Source organism: Phacochoerus africanus, chromosome 3 (assembly GCF_016906955.1).
Source record: "Phacochoerus africanus isolate WHEZ1 chromosome 3, ROS_Pafr_v1, whole genome shotgun sequence".
Lineage (NCBI taxonomy): Eukaryota > Metazoa > Chordata > Mammalia > Artiodactyla > Suidae > Phacochoerus > Phacochoerus africanus.
The window spans coordinates 175,095,079-175,115,855 of NC_062546.1; the positions used below are offsets into that span (position 1 = coordinate 175,095,079).

At 43.7% G+C, this 20,777-nt stretch overlaps 1 protein-coding gene, 1 long non-coding RNA gene and 1 pseudogene across 4 annotated transcripts in view; 2 read left to right on the top strand and 1 right to left on the bottom strand.

The window, feature by feature from the left end:
* The first annotated feature begins 774 nt into the window (after nt 1–774).
* Nucleotides 775–1,367, top strand: LOC125121979 (peptidyl-prolyl cis-trans isomerase-like 1; annotated as a pseudogene).
* A 3,656-nt stretch (nt 1,368–5,023) lies between these two features.
* On the bottom strand, nt 5,024–14,446 carry LOC125123480 (uncharacterized). The gene is made up of 4 exons (XR_007134071.1): nt 14,371–14,446; nt 10,597–11,028; nt 5,311–5,434; nt 5,024–5,202 (listed from the first exon to the last, which is right to left on the bottom strand). It is a non-coding gene; the product is annotated as an uncharacterized LOC125123480 (long non-coding RNA).
* A 117-nt stretch (nt 14,447–14,563) lies between these two features.
* ZDBF2 (zinc finger DBF-type containing 2) overlaps nt 14,564–20,777 on the top strand; it is a 33,604-nt gene continuing 27,390 nt past the window's right edge. Inside the window, exons 1-2 of one of the 3 annotated variants that reach the window (XM_047773325.1) lie at nt 14,564–14,681; nt 17,344–20,092. The gene's annotated coding sequence lies outside the window, so the exon portion shown is untranslated. The other 2 variants (XM_047773326.1, XM_047773324.1) reach the window with 2 other exon arrangements.

Sequence of the window (20,777 nt, forward strand, 5' to 3'; positions counted from 1 at the left end):
CCTGGGATACCTGATCAGAACCCCCTTTCTTCATCATCCCCCAGGTGAGTTGTCACCCTGACCTGTCCTCAGCAAACCATATTAGGTGGGTTTTGCCATGACCTTCCTTATTCCTGATGCTCCTTCTTAGTAATTCCTAATCTATTAGTTTGCTCCATGGTTATAATTCCCGATTGTCTATACTCTATTCGGAGTTAAGTGCAGGCTCTCTTCCACTGTGATGTCCCAGCTCGAGAGGTTCCTGTACCTTTGCAATGGCCCTGAACACTGCCTTTCTTCCCATTTTAACAAGCTGTTGATGAAAAATTAATCAAGCAATCTAAGAAGGAAATGGAAAATTTTATTCAAGCCAAATCAGGGATTATAAGCTAGAGAAAGCATCTCAGAAAGCTCTGAGAACTGTTTTGTCCATTAGAAGCCAAGCAACAGTTATATCAGTTTTCTGATATAACATCAAATAATATATTATTATTATTATTGTCTTTTGAGGGCTGCACCTGTGGCGTATGGAGGTTCGGGCTAGGGGTCGAATCTGCCAGCTTATGCCACCGCCACAGCAACGTGGGATCCTAGCCACGTATATGAGACCTACACAACAGCTAATGGCAACATTGGATCCTTCACCCACTGAGCGAGGCCAGGGATCAAATCTGCAACCTCATGGTTCCTAGCCAGATTTGTTTCTGCTGCACCATGATGGGAATTCCCAAATGATATATTATTGATGGTCTAAGGTCTAAATAATCTAGATCTAAGCATCGTCGTTGGTGTGTCATGTGGCATCTTAAAAGCTCAAGGAGAAATGTCATTTTTGAAAGAGGTGTCTTGAATTGCAATGGCAGGACTCCGCTAGCTTCACTATGGTGGCTTATCCCTCCAGACTCCTGGCAGCCGCCCAACGTATACTTGAAGATCAGCATGGGGATGGATCATTGTGCCGGAGCTGTATTGGAAGCATGCTCCAAAGACCTGTAAGAACTTGGCTGAATTGGCACATTGAGGTTACTACAATGGTATCAAATTCCACAGAATCACCAAAATCTTTATGGTCTAGGGAGGTGACCCAACAGGAACAGGTTGAGGCGGAGCATCTATCTATGGCAAGCAGCTTGAAGATGAACTTCATCCCAACTTGAAATTCACAGGGTCTGAAATTCTTGCAATGGCCATTGCAGGGCCAGACACCAAACGGCAGCCGGTACTTTGTGACCCTGGCTCCCACGCGGTGGCTTGATGGCAAACACACCATTTTTGGCTGTGTGTGCCAGGGTATAGGGATGGTGAATCGAGTAGGAATGGTGGAAACAAACTCCCAGGACCGCCCCAAGGACGATGTGAAGATCATTAAGGCGTACCCTTCTGGGTAGACTTGTGGCCCTGGGGCACACCCAGGTCTTCTGAGACAGCCCTGCAAACCAGTTTCCAGATGACCTAGAATGACATGTAACTCTAAACTTCATTTTGGTCTTGCAAATCTGAGGTGCTGAAGAGGCTGGGGTCCTGGTGAGTAAGAGATGGAAGTGTATTTTAATAGGATGCTTCGTTTCTCTTCCCTTGTGCCTCCGTGGACAAAACTTTTGCAGAAATGTCCATACCTGATTGTTCACAGGTTACTGCTCCCTGCAAATGGCCCATGCTGCCCCTTCCTGTGTGCATCTGCTTGGTATCCTGGGAACAAAGGGCAGCCAGCCTCATTTTGCAGTGCCTAACCAGCCTTTCCTTGCAGAAATTTATATTCTGGCCTACGCCAAGGTCTTTGGTGGCTGACAGCCAGCCATAGAATTCAAAACCAAGTAGCGTCTGCGTATCGGCCTTCTCAATTATGTGTGCCCATTTCAGTCTCTTGAACTCGTTCTTTCAAGGGTTGTGCGCATCTTTGTCTGTTTCCCTCTCAAAACCAGAGCATCAACACTGCTGTTTCTGACACTTAGATGTCCCACGCAAAGCCACAATAAATTTTTGCCAAGTGGAAAATGCATCCAACAATCATGTTTCTAAGAAGGTGTCAAGTGGGGAATGATAATGTGTAATAATTGAGAAATGGATCTTTTAAAAAGAAGCAGAAGCATTGACCATTTTTTCCCCCAGGAAGAAGCAGAAACCTATAGGCAGCATAAGGGAAGAATATGAATTCTCCTTAAAAAGTAGTATTCTCATAAAGGAGAAGCACCACTTGAGTTTTTTTAACCTAAGATTTTAGAGAAAGGAAGTTAATATCTATGTAATACATAGAAACTTCCAAAATAAAATGCTATTCATGGTTGGAAAAAAAAAAAGAGGTGTCTTGATGATAAAACAATGTTCTTTTTGATTGAGCAGGTTTGGTCAATGTATGGTTTGTACAATGTACATTCCAGAGGGAGGAGGCCAAAGGGCAAAGAAGAATTCTTTTGTTTAAATTTTTCTTGTCTGGCCATAAAATATGAATTTTATTTCACAAAGCATCATTGAATACTCTTCTTTAAGGCAGCACCCTAAAGGGACACTACGACATCTTGCGGCCGCGTGCCGCATGGACCTCAGATTCCTTTGGGCTACAGAGCTGGGATCGTAGCCAATTCTCAAATTGGAACCTGAGCAGTAGCTGCGGTAAGGCGGGATCCTTTACCCACTGTGCGGGGTCAGGGATTGAACCTGTGACTCTGTGCTCCCAAGATGCCACGATGGGAGTGGAAGCGCCAGACCTCAAATTCTTATTTGTCTTTTTAGAGCCATACTAGCGGCATGTGGAAGTTCTTTTTAGGCATAGCTGTCTTTCAAACCAGAGACACAGCCACAGCAAATCAGGAGCAGAGCTGCGCAACGCCGGATCCTTTAACCCACTGGGAGAGGCCAGGGTTGGAAGCCTTGTCTTTATGCATGCCAGTTGGGTTTGTTACCGCTGAGGCACAACAGGAAGTATGGACCTCAGATTCTTTTTTTTCTCTTTGTTGTTGTTGCTATTTCTTGGGCCGCTCCCGCGGCATATGGAGGTTCCCAGGCTAGGGGTCGAATCGGAGCTGTAGCCACCGGCCTACGCCAGAGCCACAGCAACGTGGGATCTGAGCCGCGTCTGCGACCTACACCACAGCTCACGGCAACGCGGGATCCTTAACCCACTGAGCAAGTGCAGGGACCGAACCCGCAACCTCATGGTTCCTAGTTGGATTCGTTAACCACTGCGCCACGACGGGAACTCCTGGACCTCAGATTCTTAACGTAGCTATGTGGATTTTCGGAACAAGAAACTTTGGCTCCCTAAGTGATACTCTCTCTTACTCCCTCCCTACTTGTGCCCAGCACTTGCTCGGTATATGGGGCCTTCCCAAGGTTTTTCGGTGAGTCTTCGTTTCGCCATACTTTCGTTAGATCCCTGAAATTTCTCCTCCTTGGCTCATCTGTGCAATTCCTATAAATTCCTGTTCTGGCAAGAACCCTGCTGAGTCGGTTTCACTAGAACTTTCCACCCTCCATAAATGACTCCCTTAGATATCTGATTAAATTTGTAATTCCTTTCCACCCCCCAGAGGGTGTCTGCTGTGCCACTACCAGAACTGAAAATTTTCTTTTAGAGCAACACTGCGTCTACGACCCACACCACAGCTCATGGCAACGCCAGATCTTTAACCCACTGAGCAAGGCCAGGGATCGAACACGCAACCTCATGGTTCCTAGTTGGATTCGTTACCCACCGCGCCACGAGGGGAACTCCTGTTGATGTTGATGGATGGAGGGCTACAACAATCCTTAGCAGGATTTGTTCAATCAGCCAATCATATTACTGATTAATTTTTCAGTTTTGATAACACATTATAAACCAACTATACCCAATTAATTTTTTTAAATAAGGTAACACCAGTAAAACAAACAAAAGAACCCCCCCAAGATTATGTAAAGGAACAAATTCATTTGGTTCTTGTTATGGACTTAATTGTATCCCTCCAAATTCAAATGTTGAAGTCCTTACCCCGATACATCAAAATATGATTGCATCTGGAGACAGGGGCTTTAATGAGGTAATCAGGTGAAAACAAAGGCGTTTGGGGGGGGGGGGGCTCTAACCCAAATGACTGGTGTCCTTATAAAAAGAGACAGGGGAATAGACAAGTATTTAGGGAAGACCACGTGAGGACACAGCGGGAAGGCTTCCGTCTGCGAACCAAAGAAGGAGACTTGGAGTTCCCGTCATGGCGCAGTGGTTAACAAATCCAACTAGGAACCATGAGGTTGCGGGTATGATCTCTGGCCTTGCTCAGTGGGTTAAGGATCCGGGGTTGCCGTGAGCTGTGGTGTAGGTCGCAGACGTGGCTCGGATCCCTCTTTGCTGTGGGTCTGGCATAGGCCAGCGGCTACAGCTCTGATTCAACCCTTCGCCTGGGAACGTGCATATGCCACGGGAGCAGCCCAAGAATGACGAAAAGACCAAAAAAAAAAAAAAAGGAGACTCGAAAGAAAGCAACACCATCAATACCTTGATTCGGGGCTTCCAACTTCCAGAACTGTGAGGGATAAAGTTCTGTTAAGTTGGGAAAAAAAAAAGGAAATGAAAAAGAAAGAAAGAGAAGAAGATAAGACCTTTTCAACTTCGGTGCCTGGTGATGCGCAGCTGGAAGACGGGCAGTTGGGAGGCGCACCTGCACGAGGTGGCCCTTGAGGAAAGGGAGTGTGGATTTTGCGTGTCTACAGCCTGGAGCGTTTCAGCACCTCATTTGGAGACACCTAATCAATGTACGAGGGCTGGGTTTGTTTTTCGTTTGTTTGTTTTATTACAATGCAGGGAGTTCCCGTCATGGCGCAGTGGTTAACGAATCCGACTAGGAACCATGAGGTTGTGGTTTCGATCCCTGGCCTTGCTCAGTGGGTTGAGGGTCGTTCTTGTGGGCTATGATGTAGGTCACAGACGCATCGCGGATCCCACGTTGCTGTGGCTCTGGTGTGGGCCGGTGGCTACAGCTCCGATTAGACCCCTAGCCTGGCCTGGGAACCTCCATGTGCGGAGGGAAGCAGCCCTAGAAAAGGAAAGAAAAAAAAAAAAAAGAATGCTAATGTCTCCTACTCAAAAGAATTGGAAAGATAAAACCGGGGCCACTTAGCTTTCCTGGATGTAGTAGACCCAGTCCCTCCGGGGTTGATGGGGACACCCGAACACTAGGCTGCTGCTCAGAGCAGGCGCAAAGGGACTCACTGGCTGGGTACCTGGTGAACACCTGATGGATGAAAATGCTGGAAAAGAGGAGGAGATGGAAACGGAGAAACTTTATTAGGTTACAGAGAACTCAAACGGCCCGTAAGGGTTTTATATCAAAGACAGAAAATAAGTAGACCACTTACTTCAATGGGTCTCTAACAAGGGCTCCGAGCCATAGTTCACTGCCTGGAGGAGGGCCGTGTAAGATACCCGTGCTAAGGTACCTCACTCTCTGCTATAGCGGACACCAGGCGTGAGAAGTTTACTCTGCAAGAGGAAGATTCCATGGGCTTAAACATGCAAGGATTTGCACCCTGGAAGCCCCTTAGAATGTTGGCAGCTCAGGATCTAAAAGTTCCAGGACTTCTCTTGTGTCACTGTAGCAGCCTGGATAGATCCCTGGACTACATGCCAAGGTACAGCGAAAACAAAAAAACCAACCCGGAAAAAATCACTTTATAATTGGAAAAAACCCTTTCAACTTAGGACAGGGACTAATAATTTTTTAATGATTTTAATTTTTTTTCCTTTATGGCTGGTTTAGAGTGTTCCGTCGATTTTTTACTGTACAGCAAGGTGACCCAGTCACACATACATTAATATATTCTTTTTCTCACATTTTCATGCTCCATCATAAGTGACTAGATATAGTTCCCAGTGCTATATGGCAAGATCTCGATGCTTATCCATTCCAAAGGCAATAGTTTGCATCTATTAATCCCAAGTTCCCAATCCATCCCACTCCCTCCCCCTCCCCCTCGGCAACCACAAGTCTGTTCTCCATGCCCACGATTTTCTCTTCTGTGGAAAGGTTCATTTGTGCCTTCTATTAGATTGCAGATATGATTTCATATGGTATTTGTCTTTCTCTTTCTGACTTACTTTACTTAGTATGAGAGTCTCTAGTTTCATCCATGTTGCTGCAAATGGCATTATTTTCTTCTTTTTATGGCTGATTAGTATTCTATTGTATATATACCCACATCTTCTTAATCCATTCATCTGCGGATGGACATTTAGGTTGTTTCCATGCCCTGGCTATTGTGAATAGTACTGCAATGGACATACAGGTGCATGTGTCTTTTTCAAGGAAAGTTTTGTCTGGATATATGCCCAAGAGTGGGATTGCTGGGTCATATGGTAGTTCTGTATTTAGTTTTCTAAGGTACCTCCATACTGTTTTCCATAGTGGTTGTACCAATTTACATTCCCACCAACAGTGCAGGAGGGTTCCCTTTTCTTCACACCCTCTCCAGCATTTGCTATTTGTGGACATTTATTTGTGGAATGATAGCCATTCTGACTGGTGTGAGGTGGTATGTCATAGTCCTTTTGCTTTGCATTTCTCTAATAATCAGTGATGTTGAGCATTTTTTCATGCGCTTGTTGGCCATTTGTATATCTTCTTTGGAGAAATGTCTATTCAGATCTTTTGCTTATTTTTTATTTATTTATTTATTTTTTGTCTTTTTGTCTTTTTTGTTGTTGTTGTTGCTGTTGTTGTTGCTATTTCTTGGGCCGCTTCCGCGGCATATGGAGGTTCCCAGGCTAGGGGTTGAATCGGAGCTGCAGCCACCTGCCTACACCAGAGCCACAGCAACGCGGGATCCGAGCCGCGTCTGCGACCTACACCACAGCTCACGGCAACGCGGGATCGTTAACCCACTCAGCAAGGGCAGGGACCGAACCCGCAACCTCATGGTTCCTAGTCGGATTCGTTAACCACTGCGCCACGACGGGAACTCCTTATTTATTTATTTATTTATTTATTTATTTTTGTCTTTTTGTCTTTTTTGTTGTTGTTGTTGTTTTTGCTTATTTTTTGATGTGAACCCATAAATCCCAGTGGGTTGGGAGACAAGGCAGACCACAGTGTACATATTTCAGACCTGAACAGCAACGTTCAATGGGCCATGATTTCCTGAGAAGGAGAGCCACACCTGAACCCCAGAAATGATCTAAGACCCCTGCAACGGCGCCAGAAGCACTCTTCCAGCGCTCCGCGGAACAGGCTGGATGTGGACTCAGTAAGCCCAGACAGAAAATGGGACATGGTTTACTGGGTACCCCGGAGGCACGCAGGCACTTTCTTCTAAATGATTCAGATCGACCTGTTGCTTATCAGACTCTTGGAGAGCAGTTACCCTTTATCTCCTCAGAGGCAGCTTCTCCAGAAACAGTTGTGCCCAATTCCCTCTATTCCCCTAAGATGCTCCATCCCCCAGGATGCCCTATACTCCCAAGATGCTCCATCCCCCAGGATGCTCCATCCCCCAGGATGCTCCATCCCCCAGGATGCTCCATCCTGGACCCTAGGTGCTCACCAACCAGGACACGAATGTAGAGTTTCCCTGGGCAACGAGTCCCATACACTTATACTTACCACTCCTAGGCTTTACAGAAGAATCACTGACAATTAAAAGTTGAACATTGGAGTTCCCGTCGTGGCGCAGCGGAAGCAAATCAGACTAGGAACCATGAGGTTCGATCCCTGGCCTTGCACAGTGGCTGAAGGATCCGGTGTTGCTGTGGATGTGGTATATGCCAGCAGCTACAGCTCCAATTGGATCCCTAGCCTGGGAACCTCCATATTCCATGGGTGGGGCTCTGAATAAGCTCTGAAAAGACAAAAAAAAGCCAAAAAAAAAGTTGAACATAATGTGCACAACTCTATATACCTTGATATACACATACCTTGTGAAATGATTACCACAACCAAGCTTATTAACACGATCACCCCCTCACATAGTTCTCTGTGTGTGTGTGGTGAGAACACTGAAGATCTATTCTTTTAATATATTTCAAGAATAAAACACAGTATTAAATATAGTCATCATGTCACACTTTAGATCCTCAGAACATACGATCTTTTTTTTCCGGCTGTGCCCATGGCATGGGGAAGTTCCCAGGCCAGGGACTGAACCTGTGCCTAAGCCACTGCAGTGACAACAGGATCCTTAACCTCCTGTGCCACCAAGGACCTCTCCAATGTAATACTTTATAACTGAAATTTTGCTCCCTTTGACCCACATCTCTCCATTTCTCCCACCCTCAGCCTCTGGAAACCACTATTGTACTCTTTGCTCCTACCAGCTAGACTTTTTGTTTAATTGTTATTTCCCCAATACAATTTTTTTCTACTGTACAGCATGATGACCCAGGTACACATACATGGACACATTCTATTTTTGCACATTATCATGCTCCATCATAAGTGACTAGACATAGTTCTCAGGGCTACAAGCAGGATCCCATTGCTTATCCATTCCAAAAGCAATAGTTTGCTTCTATTAACCCCAAGGTCCCCATCCACCCCACTCCCTCCCCCTCCCCTTTGGCAACCACGAGTCTATTCTCCAAGTCCATGAGTCTCTTTTCTGTGGAAAGGTTCATTTGTGCCGTATATTAGATCCAGCTACTTTTTCAGATTCTACATAAAGGTAAGATCACAGAGTCGTGGCTCAACAGTTAACGAACCTGACTAGCATCCATGAGGACGCGGGTTCAATCCCTGGCCTTGCTCAGTGGGTTGCATGAGCTGAGGTGTACCTACACACTCTGCTGTGGTGTAGGTCGCAAATGTGGCTCGGATCTAGCGTTGCTGTGGCTGTGGCATAAGCCAGTGGCTATGGCTCCGATTAGACCCCTGGCCTGGGAGCCTCCCTCCATATGCCATGACTGCAGCTCTAAAAGAAAAAAAAAAAGATAAAAAAAAATTAAAAAGTAAGATTAAACAGTATTTGTCTTATTGTGTCTGGCTTATTTTATTTTATTGCTTCTTAGGGCCGTACCCACGGTATATGGAAGTTCCCAGGCTAGGAGTCCAATCGGAGCTACAGATGCCAGCTTACACCACAGCCACAGCAACACCAGATCTGAGCCGCATCTACGACCTACACGGAATGCCGGATCCCCCGACCCACTGAGCAAGGCTAGGGATCGAACCTGTGTCCTCATGGGTGCTAGTCAGATTCGTTTCTACTGAGCCGCGATGGGAACTCCTTTTTTTTTCTTTTTTGGTCATGGAACATTTTCATTCATTTTTTTTTTGTCTTTTTGCCTTTTCTGGGGCCGCTCCGGAAGGATATGGAGGTTCCCAGGCTAGGGATCCAATCGGAGCTATAGCCACTGGCCTACGTCAGAGCCACAGCAACTTGGGATCCCAGCCATGTCTGCAATCTACACCACAGCTCACGGCAATGCCAGATCCTTAACCCACTGAGCAAGGCCAGGGATCGAACACGCAACCTCATGGTTCCTAGTTAGATTTGTTAACCACTGCGCCACGATGGGAAATTTTGGAACATTTTTATTCTTTACAGAGGCACCATTCACAACATGGAGCGGCTGGACCATTCTGTACACTGACTTAAGGGTTGAGGGCTTCTCTGTAAGAAGCTTCCTACCAGAACTTCAGAACTATGTGAACTACCAGAACTACGTGATGCTAAAAGTGGTACCTACTTTGGTACAAACCTCAGCAGAACCTTATCTCAGAACCGGGAGCTTTACCAAAGCCCTGATGATGAAGATGCAGCCTCATCTACATTATACAGCACTGTGGCTGGGATTGATCCTTGGCCTGGGAACTCCATATGCCGTGGGGCAGCCAAAAAAGAAAAAAAAATGGAATGAGGGAGTTTTGTATTAATTTCATCGTTCCTTAGAAACAGGAGGGCCACCAGAGAGAGGTCAGGCAGAGACAGAGAGACAGGTGAACTGGAGGCAGGGTCCTTTCTGGAAGAAAGGGTATGCCAAGTTTAGTAAGGGTAGGAACTATGACTTGATTGGAGAGTTTGAAAAGTTTCTAGGGACTCTGAACCCTAGGGTTGATCTCCAGTAGTCTCATGATTGCGCCTGTGGCGATTAGGGCAGGGGAATAGAGTCCTAGACTACAGAGATCTGATAAAAGGGTCTGCCTAGGTAGGGGGTTTGGCCTCTGGATTGGCTTGGTTGCATATCAAAGTTTTGCTGGCAGGCAAGCTGTTATCTCTGGGATTTAGTTAATCCTGGAGGGTGGGTTCCCAGTGTCCACAGGCTCCTAATGTAAGAGCAGCAGGAATACATTAAAAAAAAAAGATAATATAGGGGAGTTCCCCTTGTGGCGCAGCAGAAACGAATTCGACTACTATCCTTGAGGATTCGGGTGCGATCCCAGGCCTTGCCCAGTGGGTTGAGGATCCGGGGTTGCTATGAGCTGTGGTATAGGTCGCCATTGAGGCTCGGATCCCCATTGCTGTGGCTGTGGTTCGATTCGACCCCTAGCCTGGGAACCTCCATGTGCAGCGGCGTGGCCCTAAAAAGCAAAATAAATAAATAAATAAATATCAAATGCTCAATAGTTCAAGAGGCAAACAAGCAGGAAATTGATCACTAAGACACCTACCTATCAGTAAAATCAGCAAAAGTCTGAAAGGTTTGTTACTTACAGTTTACCAGGCAGGGTTGAATATAGCAGGATCCCGGTGGAGCAAGCTGCTGGCTCCGGAAAGCAGACAACTGGTGATGACATTGTCGTCCTCAATCCCAGCGAGGTCTGGGCTAGGAGCAGGGGAGGCTCTGTAAATGCAGGCACGGCTGGGTCGAGTCCAAGGGGTAATTCTGAATAAGAACTTGAGTAGGATGCTAAAATCTACCCTGGGATGTGCCTGCAAGCAAGGTCCTCTCCAACAGAAGGCCAAAATCCTTTTTGAAAGTTAATAAGTCCTCTGGACCCTGGCTCATCTATTCCGATGCAGGGAAGCCCCATGCTGCGCTGTGCTGGCAGGGAGCTGATGTTCTGTCTATTCTCAGGCTTGTGGTGGTCCAGACAAATTGCTCAGGCTGGCCTAGGGTCAGCTGGGGAAGCGGCCTCACAGTTTCTGAAAATAAAACCCACCACAATCATAATGACAATGCAGTAAATACCCACGGATAGATGGGGTTCCCAAGGAGGCCAAAGTTTTCATCTCTGTACCCTTGTCTCCAAAAGTCCAGAGTCCTGCTTGAGTCATTATCAAAACTCTATTTCCCCAGTCTAATTTTTTTGTTTAAATTTTAATTTACCTATTATTATTATTTGTCTTTTTTTTTTTTTTTTTACCAGTGGCATATGGAGATTCCCAAGCTAGGGGTCTAATTGGAGCTGTTGTCGCTGGCCTATGCTACAGCCACAGCAACACCAGATCCAAGCTGCGTCTGCTACCTACACCACAGCTCAGTCATGGCACTGCCAGATCCTTAACCCACTGAGGGAGGCTAGGGATCGAACCCACAACTTCATGGTTCCTAGTTGGATTCGTTTCCGCTGTGCCACGATGGGAACTCCTTATTATTATTACTATTACTAGTATTATTTTGTGTTTTTAGGGCCATGCCTGTGGCATATGGAAGTTCTTAGACTAGGGGTCGAATCAGAGCTGTAGCTGCTGGTCTGCACCACAGCAATGCCAGATCCAAGCCACGTCTGCGACCTACACCACAGCTCACAGCAATGTTGGACCCTTAACCTACTGAGCAAGGCCAGGGATCGAACCCGCGCCCTCATGGATCCTAGTCAGATTCATTTCCGCGCAGCCACGACAGGAATTCCCTTAGCTAATATTTTAATAGAAAAAATTCAAATGACTCATAAACCATAACAGAATAAGCACCAGTGGAAAACTTCACTCTCTTCATCATCTTTCCCATTTCTCACAATCTTAGCTCTGACATAACCAATTTAATTCACCTTGAGTTTCGTTTGAGTTTCCTTGTGAACATACAGTTATAAATCTACATTCCTAGTTCTCCCTTTATAACGCAAAAATTATTATAGTGTGCTTTTTTTTCTCTCTTAATATATTCTGACGCTCTTTCCAAATAATATTCAAATGTCACCAATGAATTAAAAAATAGGGTCTATGGCATTCACATAAGCCTCTAAATTCCTTCTGATAGCAACTGTATTCCAACGGGATAGTTCTATATTACTGCAAGGCAACCAGTGAAAACATCTGGGAGCTTAAATAGAGGAAAAGGCTCAAAAATACAGTTCTCATATTGATGACTTCATATAAAAACGCAATAATAATAATAACAATACTTTTTTTATATGTCTCACCCTTGACATATAGAGGTTCCCAGGCTAGGGGTCCAATCGGAGCTATAGCCGCTGGCCTACACCATGGCCACAGCAACACGGGATCCAAGTCGCGTCTTCTACCTACGCCACAGCGCACTGTAACACCAAATCCTTGACCCACTGAGCGAAGCCAGGGATCGGACCTGCGTCCTCATAAATGCCAGTCAGATTCGCTTCCGCTGAGCCACGACGGGAACGTCCCTCTTTTATTTCATTTTATTTCTTGTCTTTTTAGGGCCACACCCGTGGCATATGGAAGTTCCTGGGCAAGGGGTCGAATGGAAGCTGTAGCTGCCAGCCTATACCACAGCCACAGCAATGCCAGATCCAAGCCTCGTCTTCGACCTACATCACAGCTGTGGGTAACCCACTGAACAAGGCTAGGGATCGAATCTGTGTCCTCATGGATATTAGTTAAGATTTGTTTCCGCTGAGCCACAACGGGAACTCCTGTAACAGCTACTTTTAAGTTTCTCTATGTGAAAGGAATGACATCTAGGTTAATACAGCCACCTAGCCAATAATATTAAGAGAGCAGAGAAGTTTTTAAAATGCACCCCAATGTCAGATATGTTAAAGAGTGAAAAATGTGTGTTTCTGTGAAATACATCATGTGCTGGGGGCCGGGTTAATGTGTAATGGGTTTTCTCTCACCAGTTCCAAGGTTGGAATGTGGAAAGGGTTTGCCTTAAAATAAATCAGTGTTTTTTGGTGTGTTAAAACAATCTATGAGCTCTGTGGTGGCGCAGGTGGTTAAGGATCCAGTGTCGTTACTGCTGTGGCCCTGGTTACTGCTATGGCAAGAGCCTGATCCCTGGCCCAGGAACTTCCGAATGCTGTGGATTCGGCTGAAAAACAGACAAATAATAAGAAATCTAAAGGTGGTTATAAATGAACTGTTGCAACAGCTCAAGTTTAAAAGTGGGAGAGGGAGTTCCCGATGTGGCTCAGCCGAAACGAATTTGACTAGTATCCATGAGGATGCTGGTTTGATCCCTGGCCTCGCTCAGTGGGTTAAGGATCCCGCATTGCCATAAGCTGTGGTGCAGGTCGCAGACATGGCTTGGATCTGGCATTGCTGTGGGCTGTGGTGTAGGTCGGTGGCTACAGGTCTGATTTGACCCCTGGTCTAGAAAACTCCATAAGCCGTGGACAAAGCAAAAAAAAAAAAAAGGTGTGTGTGTGTGAAGATCAGGGGAGGCAAAAGCTGAGAAATACACAAAGAATGGAAACTATGGATGCCATAGCAATGGGGGACAATTAAGAAAAGGGGGGATGATCATAAGCTTACCAAGAGTGTAATGATAGTTATAGCAATAGCCAAAGAGCAAAGTAGCTCATTCTAAGATTATTTTTACATAAGACATAAGCTCTCCAAACAAAGGCCCTCTTCACTGTAGGTATGATTATTTTCCTTATCACAGATTATTATGATATATTGAATGCTGAGACTGATGTAGGTTTGTATCTCTCATGCACAAAACTGTTTTTGCACACCGCTGTATTTGTAGTGCGTAGTACAATGGAACGAGTGGATTCTGATTAATATTCGTAACCCTTTCATGTGCAGTGCAGGTCTCTGAATACCTAACTTCTTTAAACCTCAGTTTTCTCACTTGTCAAAGGGAGATAATAATAGGATTCGTCCTAAGATTCTATAAAGGGTTGTTCTGAATATGAAATGCAAGAATAAACGTACAAACCTTAAAGAGAGTGCCTAGCATAAAGTAAGGACTCATTAAACAGCAGCTTCTGTTTGGTGCGGAAACACAGGAAAACAGGGCGAATCACTAGCTCTCTCATCCCCATTTTCTTTTCTACAGCTCCTATGTGGCTTTGAATTGGCAAGCAATTTCTACGTGGACCCTCCAATGTTAAAACCTTGATGTCTATCCTGCGCTGTTGCCTAGTCATATGGGTGAAACAGGTTTGATTTCACAAGCTCCGGACTGACCCTGGGGGAAGTGTTCTCTTTGAAGATATCGGGGAGGGGACAGTTGGGCGGGAGGAAGGGGACTCTATTATTACCGGGGGTGGGAGGTGGGTATGGGCAGGGGGCGGTCCCGAGGCTCCTGCGTCAGAGGGGCCCCTGTTTTCGCACCTTTCTTGACGTCAAACCTCAGTGAGGGCTGCAACGCTACGTTCCCCGTGGACGTCTACGTGGGCTGAGTCGTGACTCGGGACCTGGGTCCTGCTAGTGACGCTCTCGCTTCGCTTATCCTGCCGCACTGGCGGGAGAGACGGTGACTACAATTTCTGGCTCTGCGGGCGGCGAGCGGCGGCCGGCGGGTAGAGTTCAGGACGGTCTGGGGGTCCCGGCGCCGCCCTGGATCCGGAGTAGGAAGGGAGCGCACATCTTGAGCGTTCCACCTCGATCCAGTCGGAGAAGGAATCCCGCCTGCCTCCGCGGAGGTGAGAAGGGCGACGGGGCGAGATGGGGGAGGGGCGAAAGGGGGAGGGGCGAGCGTGGGAGGGGCGGGGCCAGCGGTGCGCGGCCTGGGCAAAGACCCCGGGCTCGGGCCGCGCGGCCGGGGGTGGGCCCTCCTCGCCTTGCGCGCCGAGTGCCTTCTTGCTCCGGAGGGATCCCCAGACGGCTTGTCCGGTTCCCGCGCCCACCTTGCAGGTCCTCGGCTTCCCGTCACTTCGAGTCCCTTTCCGCTCCTCCTGCTTGAGTGGCGCTGGCGTCTCCTGGCCCGGCCCGAATCCAGGTGGCTGGGGCGTGGGCTGGAGGTGGCCCTCAGGCTGCCTTGCGCTTCTGTCGGGGGTCCTAGGTCTGAGGGGCTTGCTGACGAGTCCTTGGGCAGAGTCTGGTGAGGAGGCGGCCTGCGGAGGTTGGATTTAAGGATTTGAACGCAACCTGGGGACGTGCAGGGCACCTGTGGAATCGAGTTCCAGAGCCACTTGTCCACAAATCCCTCTCCCCCGGTGTCCTGCGTTGTGTCCAGCTGCCCCCAGATCTAGGCCTTTACCAGCCTCTGGCGATTAGAATTTATTTTGGAAACGTTAGATTTTTATGTTAATGATTATTTTACTGTTGTCGTGCAACAGTTATGTAAATCTGGTCGGAATACGCCGTCGTTATCACGTGCGTCTAAGGCCATTTCCAGTTTCTAACATTTTTTGGCGCGATGATTCTGGCAGCGCGTTGAGAGATACTGACTCTCGGAACTAAAACGTTTTTTTTTTTGCCTCTACAAATTCCTTTTTGTTTACTCCCCCCCCACCCCGCAATTATATTCTATCGGAGTCAAAAAACTGAAAAAACTCCTATCAGTCTCATTCTCAAGAGAAAGTCATTATTAACAATTTGGAGCACATAAACATATATTCGTGTTGCATAAATGGGATGCCAGTGTGGTCTGTTTTTTAATACTTTAAGGACTTCTTCTGTATCAATGCATAAATGTCTTTTTACTGCCTTCTCAACTTACACTGATTTGGACCCAAAGCCTGTAAGGCAAGAATTTTCTTCTCCCCAAAGCTTGATCAGTGGCCAACCCTAGTAAAGAAACGCCTTAAATATTTAATAAAATATCACTGGAATGGCCAAGATACTGGATAGAAATAAGTTGAATTCAGGGTAAAAATCATTTATAAAATGTTGTTGGCTCTGCGTAATAATTTGGGGCAATGTGTTTTAAATTGCAGTTGTTAAATCATTGGTGAGTTGTGAAATTAATTTAGTGGATCATAAGTAGCATTAAAAAAAGCCAAACCAAAACAACAGAAAATACCAGAACTCGGTGCATGTAATGAGGGTATTGTTTTGTGGCATTGTTTTAACCTGTGCTTGTGTGTGGTGTGCTTGTGTCTATGTATGCTGGGTTGTGGTATAAAATATGTTACTTCCCATGTGCCATGCTAATTATATTTGTCATTAATCCAGGGTACTGTCAGCACTCATCTCAGAGTGGGGACAATAATGCAGTTAAGCTTGACATTAGTTTTATTTTTTTTCTTTGGAATATGTGACAGTGTTTATTGCAGCAAATTAGATTCCTAATTATTTGTTTTTACCTAATGTTAAAACAATTAATTACCATCCCTGAAAATACAGAGAGCAAGCCTTTTAAAGAAGTCCAGAGGTTAAGAGTCAAATCCCAGCTATACCGGTTATTGGTGTTGACCTGGAACAAGATAGTTGTTCTCTCTAAACCCCAGTTTCCTGATTTGTAAAGTGGGGGTTACCGGAATACTAACCTCATAAGGCTGTTTGATATTCAGATGAAGTAATACATGTGAAACTGTTGATTTAATGCCTGGCCCAGATTAAGCTCTCACTAAAAATTAGCTGTTACTTTATTGAGACTAAATGAAAGTATCCAGGATATAATTCTTGTCGCCAGAGGTAAACCAATACAAGGTGGATAATTCAAAAGCGTGGGAAGTTGAAAATTAGTTAATATTATTATAAGGAAAGGGACACTGAATTAAAACGGTCTTTTTTATATCATTTCGTCATTGTTTTGTGATTGCCCGCCAATTGTTTCCCTATCGCTAGAGAAGTAATTTAGATGATCTTACTCAGTTATCTAAATGTTTTTCTATTGCCTTCTCTTATTTATTATTGAGCTGTCTCTATTGTCACACAATTGAAAAATATTTGCTCTGGGGAGTCTGGATTTTGTTAGCTCTTACTCAATACTACAACCAGCTTGAGAAACTCACACACTACAACTCAAGGCATTTCAACAATGTGTTTATTTATCTCTGCAGTAGGTACAGATCTAAGGTATGTAAGAAGTAGTCCTAAAAAAAAGCACAACTTGATTTCTATTTTGAGACATTTTTGTCTCAAATGCTCAAGCATTTCAGAGATCTCTATTCACTGCCCCAGACTGGTTTTTGCAGTTTTAAATATTACATAAACCAGTAAAAGAAGTGTAAGTGTTGTCTTTTTTTAATAGCATGGTTATTTTTTATGAAAAATAAATGCTTTGGCCTCAAAAAAAGGCTGTTGCAGAAGTACTTAATTGTGTAACACAAGTATAAAAGGTTGGGGAGAATCTTAAAACATTAATCATAATACTGCTCTCAGTTTTGAAAATATCTTTAAGTTCTTATTCTGTTTTAGAGGGACCAAAATGGAAATGTTACCGAACCGAACTTGGGTCTGCTCGCCTGCTGCACAGAAAAGACAATCTACTGACACCGGGTTGTGGTGAAGGAAAGTACAGCGTTTATTTGCAGGGTGCCAAGCAAGGAGAACAAACAGGCAGCACGTGTTCAAAAGACCCGAACTCCCCCATGGCTTTCAGGGATGGGTTTCTTTCTTTCTTTCTTTTTTTTTTTTCTTTAAGGGCAACTTTTGGGGTGAGGGTTGCAGCTCATGGGCTTTCTTTCTTTTGGTTGGTGGTACCTAACAAGATGATGTTTTGGAAATCTTAATCATCAACCTTCAGGTTCCACCCAGTCTGGGGTCCACCTGTGTGTGGTCAGCATGTAGTCACCATGCTCCACCTGAGTGGAGGGGTGTAGTTTCTACAGAAAAGCTCAACGATATGCATCAGATTGTTATACATATTACTTGAGGAGGAAGTAGGACTCTGTTTTATCGCTGAACTGTTGTTTAAGCTATTATAACTTTCTTGCTCACCTGCATTCCCTCACTTCCCTAATTGGTAACTGTTTGAGTCTACTTTTTGGAACTCAGGAAAGGCCTAGGATACTAAAACTTTTCTCCTACAAACAAGACATGGGGGATATGGAGGGGCTTTTGTACCTGGGAGGGCCCCATATGGTCCTGCTTGGTCTCAATCCCTTCTTTTCTTTGATACTCCTCAATCCTAAAGGGAGCAGGGGTGGGACAACAAAGGGAACACGTTTTGGATAGAGATTAATCATAGACTTGTTTGAGGAACTCGGTTTTAGGCAGACTTGGTTTTGGAAACTCCTTGCAGGTAAATCATGATGTGGTTTATGAAAATATGATAAAAAATAAGACTTGGAACTCTAGCTGTCATATTCACAAAAAGACCTCAATGAAGCTAAAAAAACCTATCTTGACCGTAAACATGTATTTATTTGTATGTTTTAAGTTAGATAAAATATTAAGGTTAAATGTGTTCTGTATTTTAAAATTGTTTTATTGATTAATATTTCAAAAGTTAACTCACCAACTCCTGGGTCTTATCTTGTCAGATAAGAAGATTTTTTATCTCACACTGATAAAATGAAATTTTTGGAATTCTGTATAATATCATAAACAGGTGCTTGTCATATATCGTTAAATGAGAGAGGAGGCCATTCCATTTTTGTAAAAACATGTTTAGAACAAAGAAGAATATAAAATGTGAATGATGGGTAGTGGGATTGGTCTGATTTTTATGCTCTCAATTTTATTATTTTTATAACTTTACTATAATTTTGTTTTACTTTCTTAATACCAGTTAATAAAAGTCACTCCTTAAAGAAACAATTAATGTGTGTTTTCCTAATTTGTAAGTATAAATGAGACTGAGTCTTTGCTTAAGGGATACTGACTCTTTAAACTTGGATATTTGGGTATTAACTAATTCTCTCATATTTTAGGAAATAGTGCTGAATAGTTAAACAGTTATATCCCTTATCCTGTTGAAAGCCTTTGAATAGGAAAGAACATTGTTCCAGAATTTTCTTAAAGCACTCTTTGAGTATACTGATTTCCAAAAACATTTACACACTGTCTGAAGATAAGGTCTAAATCTTTCATCTGCTTTTAAATCCTGTCATGTCAAACCTCAGTCTACTTTTCTTGCTTTAGTGCCCTTTAAATTCTTAAATGAAATCTTATTTCCAGCTAAACTTGTCAACTTGATATTTCCACATGTTCCTTGTGCTTTCTTGCTTTTGTACTTTTGCTTCTTTGTGACTTGGAATATCTTTTACTGATGGTTATGTGAGCAAATTCTGGACAATGTCCAGCTAAAAAGCCATATCTACTGTGACATCTCTGGTTTGTCCAGCTAAAACTGTATTTTGCAACTACACCCATTTGCACTTATTATTTGTGCGTAGACATTTCTCAGATACCACCTGATATTTATGCATTTATTTCCTAATTCTGTTTTAAACTTCTCAAGAGCAAGAAAGCTTATCTTGGATTTCTCTCTATCCCTTGATGCTCCTAGCATGGAACCTTGCGCTGGGTAGGTGCTGAATGTTTATTCCTTGATCTTACAGTGGTGTCACTGGCTCTTTTGGGTCCAAGTGTTGGAATTTTTTGTTAACCAGTGATCCTGGTTAGGGGGTAAACACTTTGCCCACAACAATGTGGAGGAAAAAAAAATTGGCTAATTTGGCTTAATTGTCAATTGATATAGAGAGATAAAGAATTGACAGTATTTTTTATTAAAACTAACACAAGAGCTGAGAGTTGCATGGTTCAGAACCTAAACTTAAATTTCACGTAAATATTTCTTTGGAAAGTTTGAAAGTTCGTTTTGGGTTTGATAGCCTCTTGGGTCTTAACCCTACTGTAGGCAAGTTATGCCTTGTGTCCTTACAGCTACTGTTCCCAGAACCCAGAGATCTAAACTATTTGGTGGTGGGGTATATGGACAATCGTCACTCTTTTCCAGAACATTTTAAGAGGTCGTGTGGGATTCAGTGAGTTATAGTATGTAAACTGCTTTATGTTCAAAAGTTAATATTTTTTCTCTTGTTAATGGAAACATAATTATGCTACTTTTCAAACTTAAATTGTGACTCGGGGGTACTTATTTGGTTAATGGCAGACACTTAACAGGGCTTATCTTTTTTCTGTTAAACAGTTTTATTTTAATTTATAGATGTTTGCCAGGACTAAATATAGCTGATGAAATATCTACCCTTTTCTGCTCAAGGTAAATGATTCGTTACTTTATAAAAATACCAGGAACCAATAAAATTCAGAGTTTGTATAAAAAGACCCATTTGGTGATATAAAGTAGTCTAATTTTAGACCCCAAAGAAATGATTCCTTTAAGAATTTTATTGGTACGTGAAAGATGACACACTATTGGTTAATTGTATATCAGGATCACCTTGGAACATTTAAATTATGTATAATATGCATGTGCTTGGCTTCCCCAGGGAATTTTGATTCCGTAAGTTTTTCAGATGGAGTTTCAGCATGTGAATTTTTAAAATGCCAACAGGTGCTTTTGATTTATTGCAGCTCCATTATGGCATATGTATGACACTAGAGATGATGGAAATTGCAGGCAATAATGCCATGGGAGTTAAAGTACATAAAGGTTAAAGATCAAAAAATATTCAAAGTGTTTAAATTTGTGCGTGTGTGATGTTAGACTTTCATTTTGCCTTTCATTAAATGAATGTTTTAATTATATTTGAAATAAAGCACTAAAAAATTTATTTTGTGATTTTCAGAGTTTAGGTTCTCTCTAGAGTTCTAGGGTTCTCTCAGCCTGAAAAATGTCATATTTATAAATACAACTTAAAGCTTCTTTCTTTTTGTTGTTTCAGGTTAATAAGTGAAGTAAAAGGAAAACAGACCAAATTTTAAGTAAATAATTTCTTAAATAT